The 13,141-nt window shown below is 45.7% G+C and overlaps 1 protein-coding gene across 2 annotated transcripts in view; it reads right to left on the bottom strand.

Moving 5' to 3' along the window:
• LOC136966370 (protocadherin-9) overlaps positions 1–13,141 on the bottom strand; it is a 136,671-nt gene that overhangs the window by 72,429 nt on the left and 51,101 nt on the right. The window lies entirely within an intron of this gene.

Here is a 13,141-nt window from a genome sequence, read left to right as displayed (position 1 = left end):
AAATAACTATTATTGATCTATGATCCTGCATGAATGCGTTTGTGAGAGTAGATTTAAGGAGCATAGCTAGCTCTACAAAGCTACAGGGTCTTTTTATTAACATGGTGACTCAGGAAGACTAGGAAGGTACCCCTGTTAGCAGGGTTTGAAATGACCTTCCATTCTTTGGGGGGTCCCCTGGAATGTCGTCATTAAAAACTCTGAAGACTATTTTGCTATCTTGCAATCTTAGGGATTGAACCCGGTTCAGTAAGCAGGTATACAGTGTGATATGCAGTACCTTTTGTCACACACACGGTGCTGTTTGCCTGCTGACTGTGTTTCCTATAGCTTGTATCTTCATCTTTTCAGTCTTGGCTTTAAAGAGTCAGGGTTATGGAGTCAGGTGGCTGAGCGGTTAGAGAATCGGGCTAGTAATCAGAAGGTCGCTGGTTTGATTCTCGGCTGTGTCAAATGGCGTTGTGTCCTTGGGCAAGGCACTTCACCCTACTTGCCTCGGGGGGAATGTCTGTACTTACTGTAAGTCGCTCTGGATAAGAGCGTCTGCTAAATGACAAAATGTAAATGTAAAGACAAGGCCTTGACATTATTTAACGCCTCACAATTGTCTGAAACAGTTTTGTGATGCGTGAATGGGAACAGTATGGGCCTCATGTACTAACGCTTTTGCGCCCACTTGAGGCGTATTTGTTTAGCAATTTGCGCGTAAAAGCATGGCGAGGTATGTACATACATGAGGTAAAAGCGCAGACTGCCTGTCGCGGGAACTGAAATATCCCAGCGTGCGCAATCTGCAGGTTGGCCATGGCACTAATAACTACGTTTACGAATGTACTTACATGAGGCCCTACAGTACCGGCCCTAACACATTTGGCGCCCTAGGCAAGATATATCACGAACCCCCCCCTCCCGGGGAGCGAAAATCAGCGAAAATTCATACCACTTTGCACTGTGCATCCATCACCTTTTTATACTCTCTCTGGCTCCTTTATTTTTCTTTCTGGAACACCCCTCCCCCCTCCAACCCCTCATCCATTTTCTCTAATGTGTCCGAGTTGCGAAATGTAATTTTACTTTTAAAGTCAGAAGCCATAAACCTTACTGGAAAAGGTAGTGTTGAGCCCATTAGAATTGAATGGGCTTCTTTTAATACACTTGAACCCTTCCAGTATTTCATGTACAAGCAGTGCTAAACTGCAAACTTGATTTGGAAAGAATCAATAGAGATGTGTTTTGATGCAACCTAACTGTATTGAGATCACTGTAGCTCCGAACAAAATGTACCATTCACACAACTTGACATACACAAACACACACGCGCGCGCGCACTCACACTCCTGCATACTTGTGCCAAGTCTTGTACCATTTCCAAACTCTAATCTCCACTTTGAGATGAGAGTTAGAGATGTACCTCGTCTCCCTGTGACTGGAGAGTTGGGGAGAGCGATCTACATACAGCTGAATTTCTCACTCCGCTTCCCTCTTCGCTCCCTGACTTATTTATTTCCTGGGTGAGGAGGGAAGCGGGATTAGGTGCTCGCTGTGGTTTGGTATCAGAGACGCGCTACTCCTCCCTGCTGCTTCCCTCTGATAAAGGGGCCAGTCGAGAGACTCAGGTGTGCAGACGAGCCTCTAGAAAACAGCCTTTCTCTCACTGAAGCACGGCCATGCATATCAATGCCTGCCAACGGGCCCTGGAACACGCCTAGCGTGTCAAAACGCTCCTTGCCACCTGGAACAGACGACCACAGCTCACAGTCGGTAACCCCTGCATAGCCCTGAGAGTACCAGGCTGCATGTGTGACACTCAGACAGCAGGATAGATTCCGGCATGAGGGTTTGTGTATCAGGTCGGCGCTTGCAGGAAGGTCACGTATGTCATCCTTCAGGTAGAAAGAGTGAGTGGGACTGATCGTCATTGCCGGGGCACAATTGAACGTGTAAAAATTTTTTTTCAAGGCAGCCGTTCATTGTGTAGCATGTGACGCACTGCGATTTTTGTTGTTACGTGAATGGAGTGACATAATCGTTGGAGACATTCATGTCCTATTTTCTTATGAGGAGACATGTTCTACCTCTATTATGCATGTTATCCCTTTAAGGTGGACCAGTGGATTGTGGACAGAAGCGAAGCTAGATACCTCAAAATAAAAAATACAAATACATCTTCAAATGATGGTCTTCACTGCAGATCAAGAGGTCGCAGGTTCAAATCCCCCCGTGGGTTGTACGTCACTTTAGATAAAAGCGTCTGCTAAACGAATGCATTTGATATCATTAAAACATTGCATGATTATGTACGGTTATGTAGCGGAGGAGTGCGTCATAGAGGAGCGCAGTGACAGCCTTAGAGAGCCTGTGAGGAGCCTGGAGACGGGATCTGATCACAGAGCAGATACCAGATGATGACTCCACCCGACCGACTCCCTGAGAGCTCTTTGCCAAATGATGGAGAGGTAATGTGAGTAAAACAGTCCCTCCTCAGCAGTCACATCACCTCTTCCTGTCTCACCGAGACTAATTTCTGATAAGATTCAGCCAGTGTCTTAAGCCTTAATCCCAAACGCGACCGGCCTGGCTTTTACATTAATCTCGACTGACTTTCCAGGGAGGGAAAAAGAGTGAAATGGGGAACACGTAATAGTAAATGAGAGAAAGTGAATATATGCACATCTTTGGAACAAGGTGCATCTAAACTCAGTCTGAAGGCTCTTGACCTCCCTCTGCTAGGGACAAGCAGGCACACACACACACTCACGCACACACACACACATGGTACTCAGAATATACAGCTGTTTCTTTGGTTTCCATGCTTCCCCAGACATCCAGCAGAGCCAGACTATTGAGTTGGACCCAGACAGTCCCGGTTAGGGAGACACACAATGACTACCACAGGTCCCCCGGTCCTCTGGTGCAGCAACAGATAAACCTAGAGTGGAACCACAACAAAAGACTCTCCCAGAAAGATCTCACACAGAGTACTCTATCCAGCCGCCAGAAACAATGTGCTGGTGGATGAAATTATTTTCACTTCTTTCTCTTGCTTCGCAAATTGCGACCGTTTGAATTACCTTAGAAATCTAGAAAAGGATGTTTCTTTTTTAAGCTCTCGCGTTTGACGAGGAACACTGAAGGGGAAATACAAATCAACTGACGAACTTGAACAACAGACGATTCAAATTTGAATGTTTTGAAACAAGCGTGCTTGAAGAAAGCTATTTTTCCCCATTTCAAACGTCACGGTTTTGCATGTTCAAGACGGGCGAGCGTCCCTTGCTGTCACAACATGTCATGCGCAGGACATTTGAGGTGAATATTTCAAAAAGGAAGAAGAGGAGGAGATGTCCAACTGAGTGAACTGATGACATAAGTAAAGGAAATGAGGGGAATTTGAAATGACACATCCGCACGGTAAACAGTCCATCTATGTTTTCCCCAGAGCTGGCCTGCCATGCTTTGAACTGCACTTAAAGACAAGCTAATGCTATTTAATACCAATCCAAGAGAATTCTAATGGCTTGGGGGGCTACACTTTTTTACTGACGCTAGGAAAAATATAGGAAAAAAATGAAAGAAGGAAGTTAAATGGGGGCGAACATGACACAACTGGAGAATGGACGGGTATGGATTATTGATAACTCACTCACAGATTACTGTCTTTTGCCGACCCAGCTGAAATGTCTGATGGAACCCAGAGGAAGTTTAAAAAGGACTGCCTTCGTGTAGCATTAACATCAAAAGTAGCACAGTTGTTTATCTGTTGATTGGTGACAGGTAACCTTGATATGACCTCTGCACAACCTTATTTTAACGCTACTTTTGGTCTCTAGCTTTGAGCTTTTAGCTGAAATACATTTATAACGTTTGTATTTATTGTGACCTCAAGAATACTGGATTTTAAAGATAAACAAGTAATTGTAAGTAGAAAGAGAGTCGCTCAGATGAGGTAATAGGCCCATATCATGGCAAGTGCTTCTTAATCTTCACAAGCATCACAAAGTATGCAGATGAGGGCAAATAGGTCAGATTTTAACACCCGAAGGAGAACTTACAACTAAACTTGACAAGACATCTACAGTGGGCGAGCCCGAGAAGAAACCAATCATTACTTATCGAGGGAAGCTCAAAGTAATTAATGACTGGTGTAAACTATTTGCCAGCGAAAAGGAGAACATTAATGAATCATTTTCAATACATAATCAAGTAATTAGAAAATGAACTCAAGAGTAAACTCAGGAACCACGATAATGAATCCTGGTGATTATCAATTTGATGCCATCTCCCTCACAGCCCCAGGGGAACTGTGCTACTTTTGGAGGGATGGAGGGATAACAAAAAAGATAGGAGGGTGGGGTAGGGGTGTGTGGTTGTGTGTGTGTGTCGGGGTGGGGGGTATATCTGTTCTGACGTTATGCCAGCGAGTACCAACACGAGTCACGGCTGTAAGGAGATGGAGTCTCCTCGGCAACCGATCCAATGTATTTTCCGTTTGAACGGTTGTCAGGTTTGCTCCAGGTCTGTGCATTATTTCAAGAGGAATTAACTGTGAGGCAGCTAATCAGAGGCCTGGCTCAGAGTAGGCACGCTCTACCTCCAATAACAAGCTGAGCTAGAACCCATGCTAATTATCCATGCTGGGTCCTCATTCTGTCAAGGATTTCTCAGATATTCGCTGGTATCTGGAAAATATGTCTGATTTTTTATGACATGACTGACTCACATTGAATCGTGTCTGTCTCAAGTAACACTATTTCAGACTGAGTAGTCTTGTAAGGATGCTTGCTGTATAATTGAACACCCATGGTACACATCTTCTTCCCAGGTGAGAAAATAGGTGAAATCCCCCTACATAGTTTAAATATGAATGCATATATTACATTACAGATCCCCATTGTAGATTCCCTAACTAGACATTCCAAAACATGATAAAGAATGTCATGGAGGATAGTCATTGTTCTGCAAAGTGACAATCTCTTTCATCGTCGAAATCAATTGCGTAATTTCTCGAGTTTTGCCTTGTCTTTGTTTTGCTCGGCGGCCATATTGATTTTCTATTTAATTTGGGTCATCGTCTGGAGCCCGAGAGGGATATTGATTCCTGTCTGCGAAGGCTTTAGGAGAACGTGGGTCAGCTTGTCTAACGGGTTCTCCACAGCGGGGTGTGACATCACTTGGATATATACCCTTAAATCTCCTTCCAAGCCGGTGAACTCTGGGTGGACACGTGTTCGCTGGGCTGAACGCCGTCTCTTTGACCTGGCAGAGAGGACGAGCTCCGTCCGCTGAGAAGAGAAGGCCTGGGGCTGTTCTCGACGGTGCGCTGGGGAAACTAGCTCCCTTTATCTATCCGTAGGAAGGATAGCTCAGAGAAAACGTGTTCTCGCTTATTTAGACTCGACAGACACATGGTCTAAGCTTTCATATCTTGCACCAGCATTGATAACAAGTCATTTGACACTTGTCAACAAGTACCACACATACCTCCACAACTACAACCCAGGTAAGGCAATGTTCCATGTATGCACAGGACTGAAAGGACATCGATTAAGCTGTAACTAATTTCCGTTGACAATGGCTGAGGAAAGTATTCTCTGGACTGTAAAGACCATAACTGAAGCGCCCAACAGTTTGTTGTTTCAGTAATAATGTGAACTTACCACTTTTTCCCAAATTCAAAATGTCTGCCGGTGTCAAGATGGTCACCTACTTCACCAATCATGATTCTGACATGCATATTCATGTTTACAGTAGCCGGAACAAACAGGGCGTACTGATGGAGCCGAAGAGTGCGAGAGAGCAGAGTACCACACTGCATTATGCAAAGCAGTCAAGCTTTTTACTGAGCACTGAGTGGAGATGCAAAACAGTGTTGGGGAAGAGGGTCAACAACTGAGAGCAAGTGGATTTACCTTGGCTCTCAGTTCGATGGGGGTGACCCTCCACTGACTGCCTAAGCAAAAGGTGACAAAGGCATGTGAGCACTCTACTTTCTGCCACCTCCAATAAGTCACATTTACAGAAGACCACAACGCTTCAGCTGGAAACGCTAATTCTGCTCGTTGTGTTTCTCTCTGCAGGGCTTTGTGACTTCGAAATTCAGCTAAGCCCGAATGGATGTGAATCGGGTTGTTCTGTATGTACCTGTGCACTTGTAAGGCAGCATGGAAGTCTGCGTGTTCAGGATGACGATAGCAGACGGGAGAGGACCTCCTCTCCCACGTAGAACACCATGCTTGTACATTATAATGGACAAAGAGGGGGTGAGCCAAAATACTAATACGCTTGTTTAATTATGGCAGGCTTAATTTCCATTCCATTTGTATTAATTTTTTTCAAAGAAAATTGTGTGTGTTTGTGTGAGAGAGAGTGTGTGTGAGAGAGTGTGTGTGTATGTGTGAGAGAGTGTGAGTGTGCAAGTCTATGTGTGTGTGTGTGTGTGTGTGTGCGTGCGTGTGTGCGTGCTTGTGTTTATTCATGTGTACTAGGAAGGAGAAATAAACGGTCATGCAAATCAGTGTTGTTATTAGCATGGCTGTTGCTGTCTGTGCTGGAGCGAGGATGTTTTTGGCAGCGTTTCGGGATGCTGACGTTATTGGAAAAGACTCATGGCACATGTGGGTAAATGCTCACTTGCTTGACTTGGCTGACTATCACTGGGCTACTGTCAATTCCACTACAGCATGTACCTACCTGGAGGTGTGTGTGTGTGTGTGTGTGTGTGTGTGTGTGTGTGTGTGTGTGTGTGTGTGTGTGTGTGTGTGTGTGTGTGTGTGTGTGTGTGGAGGTGAGGGTTAGTGAGATGAGGGAGACTAGAAGGGACAGCGGGGAATCAGGACCGGAGGGTTAGTGGATGGAGAGAGAGGGATGAGAATAAATCAGGTCTTATTTGGTTAAATTAAAGATATATATATATATATATATATATATATGTACAAGAAACAAATGATTACAGAACTGAATCAGTGAGCAGTGTACTGTAATCCAGATGAGAGATCATGCAGAAATATCAGCATAAACTAATACTAGGAAAATCCCTTTAGGAACAGAAGCATTTCTTAATTCTCTCAGATTACAAGCACTGACTCACAGGTAATTGAAATGGGACCCTCTTGCCTTTCCTCTCCAACACGCATGCCCCTTAACAGACACACACACACACACACATCTTTTTGGTACATGGCAGATCTGAATAAGTAACAAAGTGAACCAGCAGATGACACTCAATAATAGATTAAAACCTGAGGGAGAACCCCCCCCCCCCCCTCCCCCTCTCACCCTCCCATCCCCAAGCAACCACACACACCTGCACCCAAACAGGTCAGGACAGGTAACACTTCCCCACTCATTCCCACCGTGTAGGTGTGTCAACAACTACCTCTTTATGGCCTGTGTGATTCATCATGATCAATACAGTGGGGCTTCATGCTAGGGCATGTCCACGCTGTAGGTGTGGCGTCTGTGAGGTTTATACTGTAGGATTGATCTGCTGTTGAGGGCCAGTGAATCAGGCCAACGACAAATGCCACTGGCACATCATTCAGTGTTTGTGGAGGATTTATTTATCCGCAGGTGTTCTGACTGCAGAGTTAAGGATCTTCCCAATGGTCTGCAGAGCCCATTCAGACAGCCAGGGGCTCCCTCTCTACCTCCACTACACTCACTTATCCACCGTTTTTAGATTTCTCCATCCATCCCTCTGCCATCCCTCATCCCCCCTGTTCACTATCTATTCTCATCTTTCAATCTCCTTCTTCCAATTACAGCACTCTCATTTCATTCCTCCCCTTCCGTCTCCCTCTCCCCTCTCCCTCTCTCTCGCTGGCCAATGCCTCTCCACCCCTCCTTTTCGCATTCCCTTCCTGCTTTCCTTTACTCACTGTTGCTCGTCTTCCTGTTCTTTTCCGACTCCCTCTATTCCTGTCTCTCTCACACGCTCTCTCACTTACTTCCTCTCTATCTCTTTCTGGCTTTCTGTCTCTCTCTCCTGTTCGCTCTCTCCCCTCGAGCTATCGATCACCGCTATGACACAGCTCTCTGGCAGAGTCAGCATCCAACACTAGGGACTTGGTTCTCATGTTCTCACGCTTGTTTACAAACACCCCTTCTCCAGGGACGTCTGGATCTAGCCACACCTTCAGGGCTGTCTGGACCTAGTTCCACCTCCAGGGCTTTATGGAGGAGACCTAACCCTATCACGAGGGCGGTCTAATGGGAGGAGGTGGGGTGGTGGTGGGAGGGAGGGGCAGGGTGAGTGGTAGGGGGGTGACCCTCCACTGGCCAACAAGGTCACGCCTCATCAACCCCGGCCCCTAACCACAGCCTAGCGAGCCCAGGACGACCGCTACAGCCCTGCCCCCTGCCTTGACCCCTTCGTATTACCACATCACAACACTCTGGGATTAATGCCTCACCCCTAGACCTTCTCATCTGGGACCGCGCTGGATCTAGATCATTTATGGGGCCCGCCGGACCTTCAGCCCTGCGAGGGAGGTCGAGACTCTGTATCCCTCCCTCCATCCAGGGAACGGCCCCTTGGCCTCCGAGTGGCAAGCAGCTCAATCTCACCGTGGCGTAATCGTCCTCGAGGGCCGGGGTATAAATATCTTGTGCCGCAACCCTCCCCCCCCCTGTTCAATAACCATTATATGCTCTACTTTATACATTAGAGGAACCTGATGGGGCTGTAAATCCACATCTGCTGTTCTCCATCGCTCTCCCACTACGATGAGGGAGAGAGGGTCGAGAGAGGAAGAGAGAGAGGGGGCGGAATGAGAGACAGGGAAAGCTGGAAAGAGAGAGAGAGAGAAAGAGGAAGAGCAAGAGAACGAGGTAGAGAAAGAGAGGGGGAGAGAGAGAGAAGGCTGGAGAGAAAGTCGAAGGAAAGAGAGAGAGGAAGAGAGGCATAGAGAGAAAGGGACACACTAACCCGGAGTCTGACTGAAGTTATAGTCAGGCAGTGATTATGTGTGCAATTTACACTAGGCTTGCTGACTCAATCAAACAATTATCTATTGTATTTCAAGAATATGCCATATTCAGGCGATGCTTCACACATTCCATGTTGCTCATTCTGGCAGCACTGCCAATCTCAGTGTAGCAACCCCTATTACTGTAAGCTTGTATCTGCATGAACAAAAGATTAATGTAGTGAATGGCCAGGCTATTTCAGCACCATGGAGAGCGTGTTTCTACTGTACAAGGCATAATCAATAGAAACATGTTTCTACCAAGCTCCCCAGAGGTACAGATTCAGACTGAACAGAGAGTGGAAATGGAACAAATGTCCTTCTTCGAGACTCGAAAGCACATGGTAGACGCACACACACACACACACACACACCATTGTTTACCATCAGCGTGACTGGATGCTGCAGAAAGTTCACGCCTGGATGCTCTTTTTCATTTGAAAGGCCAGAGCGCTTACCCGCAGAGCGAGAACTGATTAAGAAAACAGTCCCTTTTAATTCCTCTCTCTTCAGCGGCTGGCCAGAGAAATGTAATTAAAGCCACTAAATCTCCCATGGGCCCTGCTACCTGGTACGCGACCAACATGACACGCTGTGTAATTCGCCTGACCTACAAAGACGACAGCACAGTTATTTGCCACGGGTCTGGGTCGGTCGTGCGGCCTTCTCAATGAGATGGAGAGAGTGAGAGAGAGGTGGGCGGGCGCGAAGGAGAGAGGGAGGGAGAGAGAGATAAAGAAAGAAGGAGAGAGACGGAGGGAGGGAGAGAGAGGCGGGTGAGAAGTGAGGGATGGAGAGATAGAAAGCTAGGAGAGCGAGAGAGAGAGAAAGAGGGCATGACCTTCACACATGACCTTCACACATGACCCACACCTTTCATGCAGTCAGTATAAAAATATATGATCTAATTATACACCGTTATTCCTGATACTGTTGTTCCTCCACCACATATGGTGTAAATATGAATATACATCCGTAATGAGTGGGACTTCAATCGTAACATGAACAAAACATCTTGCTACATTGGAATGGAAACACCATATTAAACATGAAAGAGATTACCACATTGACTCACCGATGAATTAACAAGAATTGAGCCCCCGGTCCTATTTATAACGCGATGATGTCACCGCCACTATGCCAATAACAATTCTGGACGCGGCGCAAAGACACAGGAAGTCAATGACAGAGAGATCCTCGAACACTGCTCACGCTAATACACTTTGGGGAGAGAGAGAGGGCAATCCTGGCACATACACACACCCACACACACACACACAGCACACTAACTTTTATGATGTACCCAATGACTTCTACTTTCTATAATAAGATTGGCCAATACATTGTGTAGGATCGGACACTGTGTGTGTCAGCATTTTCATGCCCTCAATTGGGTGTCTCAAAGGACATATTAATTGTCTTATTGACTACACTGGTGTGCGGTGGGGAGAGTGTGTGGGCTTTACAACCTGTCTGACATTGCCTGCGCAAATGTCACCACGCCATTTCATTCAATACCGTCTCCGCTTCCGCTTAAAAACCACCCATAAGGAAACAGATGCTTTTCATTTGAATTCTTCCTATACTACTTTATTAGCAGTGAGATGCGTCATGTGTGTGCGCGTTCATAGTTGTTTTTTTGTTCTTTTTTTTTTGCGCCAATGCAACAATCCAAAGGTTTGTTCGGTTTCTTTTTTCATTTTTTTCCACAGAATGACATGAAGACATTCTGTCAATAATTCATTGCCTCCAGGCATACAAACACACAAATGCTTTTAAACGAAATGTGGTTTAAATGAGCTCGACAATGGGAGCTACACAGCTTGGGATATGCAACAACAACTAATTCCGGAAATAATGCAGAATGATGCCACAAATAATGCAGTTACAGTGCTGTTCAGAAAGGGAAACTTTCCCTGGCATGTGGTCACTAGACAAGAGCGTTGTTCTGGTCCACCTTTTCAATGTTTCACCCTCAATTGCTATGCATCAGTTTATGCTCAAAAGCCAAGAAAGACCAGAGAGGACTGCAGCTTGGCAACGCTTTCAGTTTACAATGTTCTATGAAACTAGAAAAGTATTTATACCGGAATAGAAAGTTCCGGTTGAAAACTAAAACCCTAGCTTAGACAATTTATAATACAGGATAAATAATCAAGCAAATATGTCATAAATTAGAACCGTTCACAATTAATGTTTACTTTGTTTAGGCTACTACTTGGTTCAGATGTTCAAAATTGACTTGCGCTTCAGAATTCATGGAAAATAACGATTCTATCACATCCCTACTGGATCTCCGCATGGCGTGACACTTCCCTACTGGAGACGGTGACTCCTCACAGACCACCTCGTCTGTGACATTTGAATTAATCCACTGAAAAGACCATCCCATATCAAACAGCAATCTTCAAAGACGACGCATCCCTACTCCTGAAGCCGCTAGCAGAGAGCCGATGAGCACGCAGCCTCCACACGACAGGGCCCGTGCGCCGCGAACATGACGATATCCGACTAACGCCGCAGCGAAGCAAATTGGCGAAGGCGAGGTTGAGGAATCTGCAATGAATCTGGCACTTTGTTTACCAGTTTCATTAATACTTTACAGTAAAACGGAGTGTATCTGGGAAGTGCCAACGCGTGCGGTACTCAAATGTCTTCTCTGGCACCTCTCCCGTCCTCTAATTAGGAAGCCTAGGCTGTGGTAGAGAAACACGCTCCTCCGCTTTAAAAACACCTCCATTATTCATAGCTAAGGTAGGAATCATACATAGATAACTTGGCAACACAACGCAGATCCACCCGTAACCCTCTCAAATCGACTGTGAAAGTGTTTATTTGTCTACTTGTCAGCGTCGTAATTTGTATAATTCATGTATCAAATTGCACCATCTGTCTCTGTCATTTTGTGAGTTATGGAAGAAAAAGATGGGGGTTTGATATAGGTTCATAGACTAAATGGGTCATATTCTAGATTAGATGAAGGCCTCTCAGTTGTAGTGTTCCACCCACTTGATACCCTTTCAGGAACATATGCTATTTTGTCAGTCAACTAAGAATTCTTCCTAACCTTTCCCATTGATACAGGTATGCAAATGCATGAAGTGCTTCATATTGCCATGTGACACTCACCCTGTTCTAAACTCACCAGCATTCAAACCACGTTGCAGTAGAATCGCTGAACATCTCCCATGCAGCCGAAGAACCTGTATCCTTTGAAAGTTTTCTTTAGTGCCAGGACACATCAAAAGCAAGTTATTGTTCAGTTGTTTGAGGGCACGCTACGAAAATATCAACTTTGAAAACCCTGAAATTCTCTTGACAGCTGGAAGTGATACATGGCTGATTGGTAGTGTCCCACACACCGTCCCTCCCACACACCTCCCCCCCCCCCTCCCTCACTACTCCACAGATGCAGAGGAATACTAAATATGAGAGAGCTTTACGACGTTTGATCCGGCACTTATCTCCTGCTCGCCGGCCTGGTTGTCTCCCGGAGGAGAACAGGAGTGGCGGAGGAGAGAGAAAAACAGAGGACAATGGCAATTCCTCAAAAGTTATTAAAGATGCGGCCGTCAGAGTGAATAAAGAAAACAAGACAGAGAAAAGCAAAAAGAGCGAGGCGAGAGAGAGAGAGAGAGAGAGAGAGAGAGAGAGAGAGAGAGAGAACGAGGGGTGGAGGAGAATGAAAGGGAGGGAGGTTGAAAAGAGAAGAGAGAGACAGGGAGATGACGAGTGAGAGACGTTGGGAGACGGAGGGCGGGCGAGATAAATGAAAAGAAGACAAAGGGACGAAAGAAGAAGAGATGAAGAACACAGAGTTCAGTCATGTCCACTGTGTGCGTGCCTGTGTGTGAAAACAGCAAGATTAAATCAAGGGGAACGCTTGCGACCATCTCCAAACACACGAGAAATAGACCCTGTAAGCCGCTCGTCATAACGTCATTAACACACTCATTCCCAGGCCTGGATGACAGGACAACATCACATCACTGACCTTGAATGTTTAAGATCTATGCACATATTGGTTTTGTAATATATACTGTACACAAATTATTAGTGCCTCATGGTGAGAGAATAGGCAAAGCAATGTGGTTGACAGTGAGGGAATCCATTTGTAGTTTGACGTGTTTCAGTAGCTTGGAGGGTTGTGTTTGAGGCGAAGGATGGCAGTTTGC

This window comes from Osmerus mordax, chromosome 22, assembly GCF_038355195.1.
Source record: "Osmerus mordax isolate fOsmMor3 chromosome 22, fOsmMor3.pri, whole genome shotgun sequence".
Classification (NCBI taxonomy): Eukaryota; Metazoa; Chordata; class Actinopteri; order Osmeriformes; family Osmeridae; genus Osmerus; species Osmerus mordax.
The sequence above is the reverse complement of the archived record's forward strand: the minus strand, read 5'-3'. Positions and strand labels throughout refer to the sequence as shown.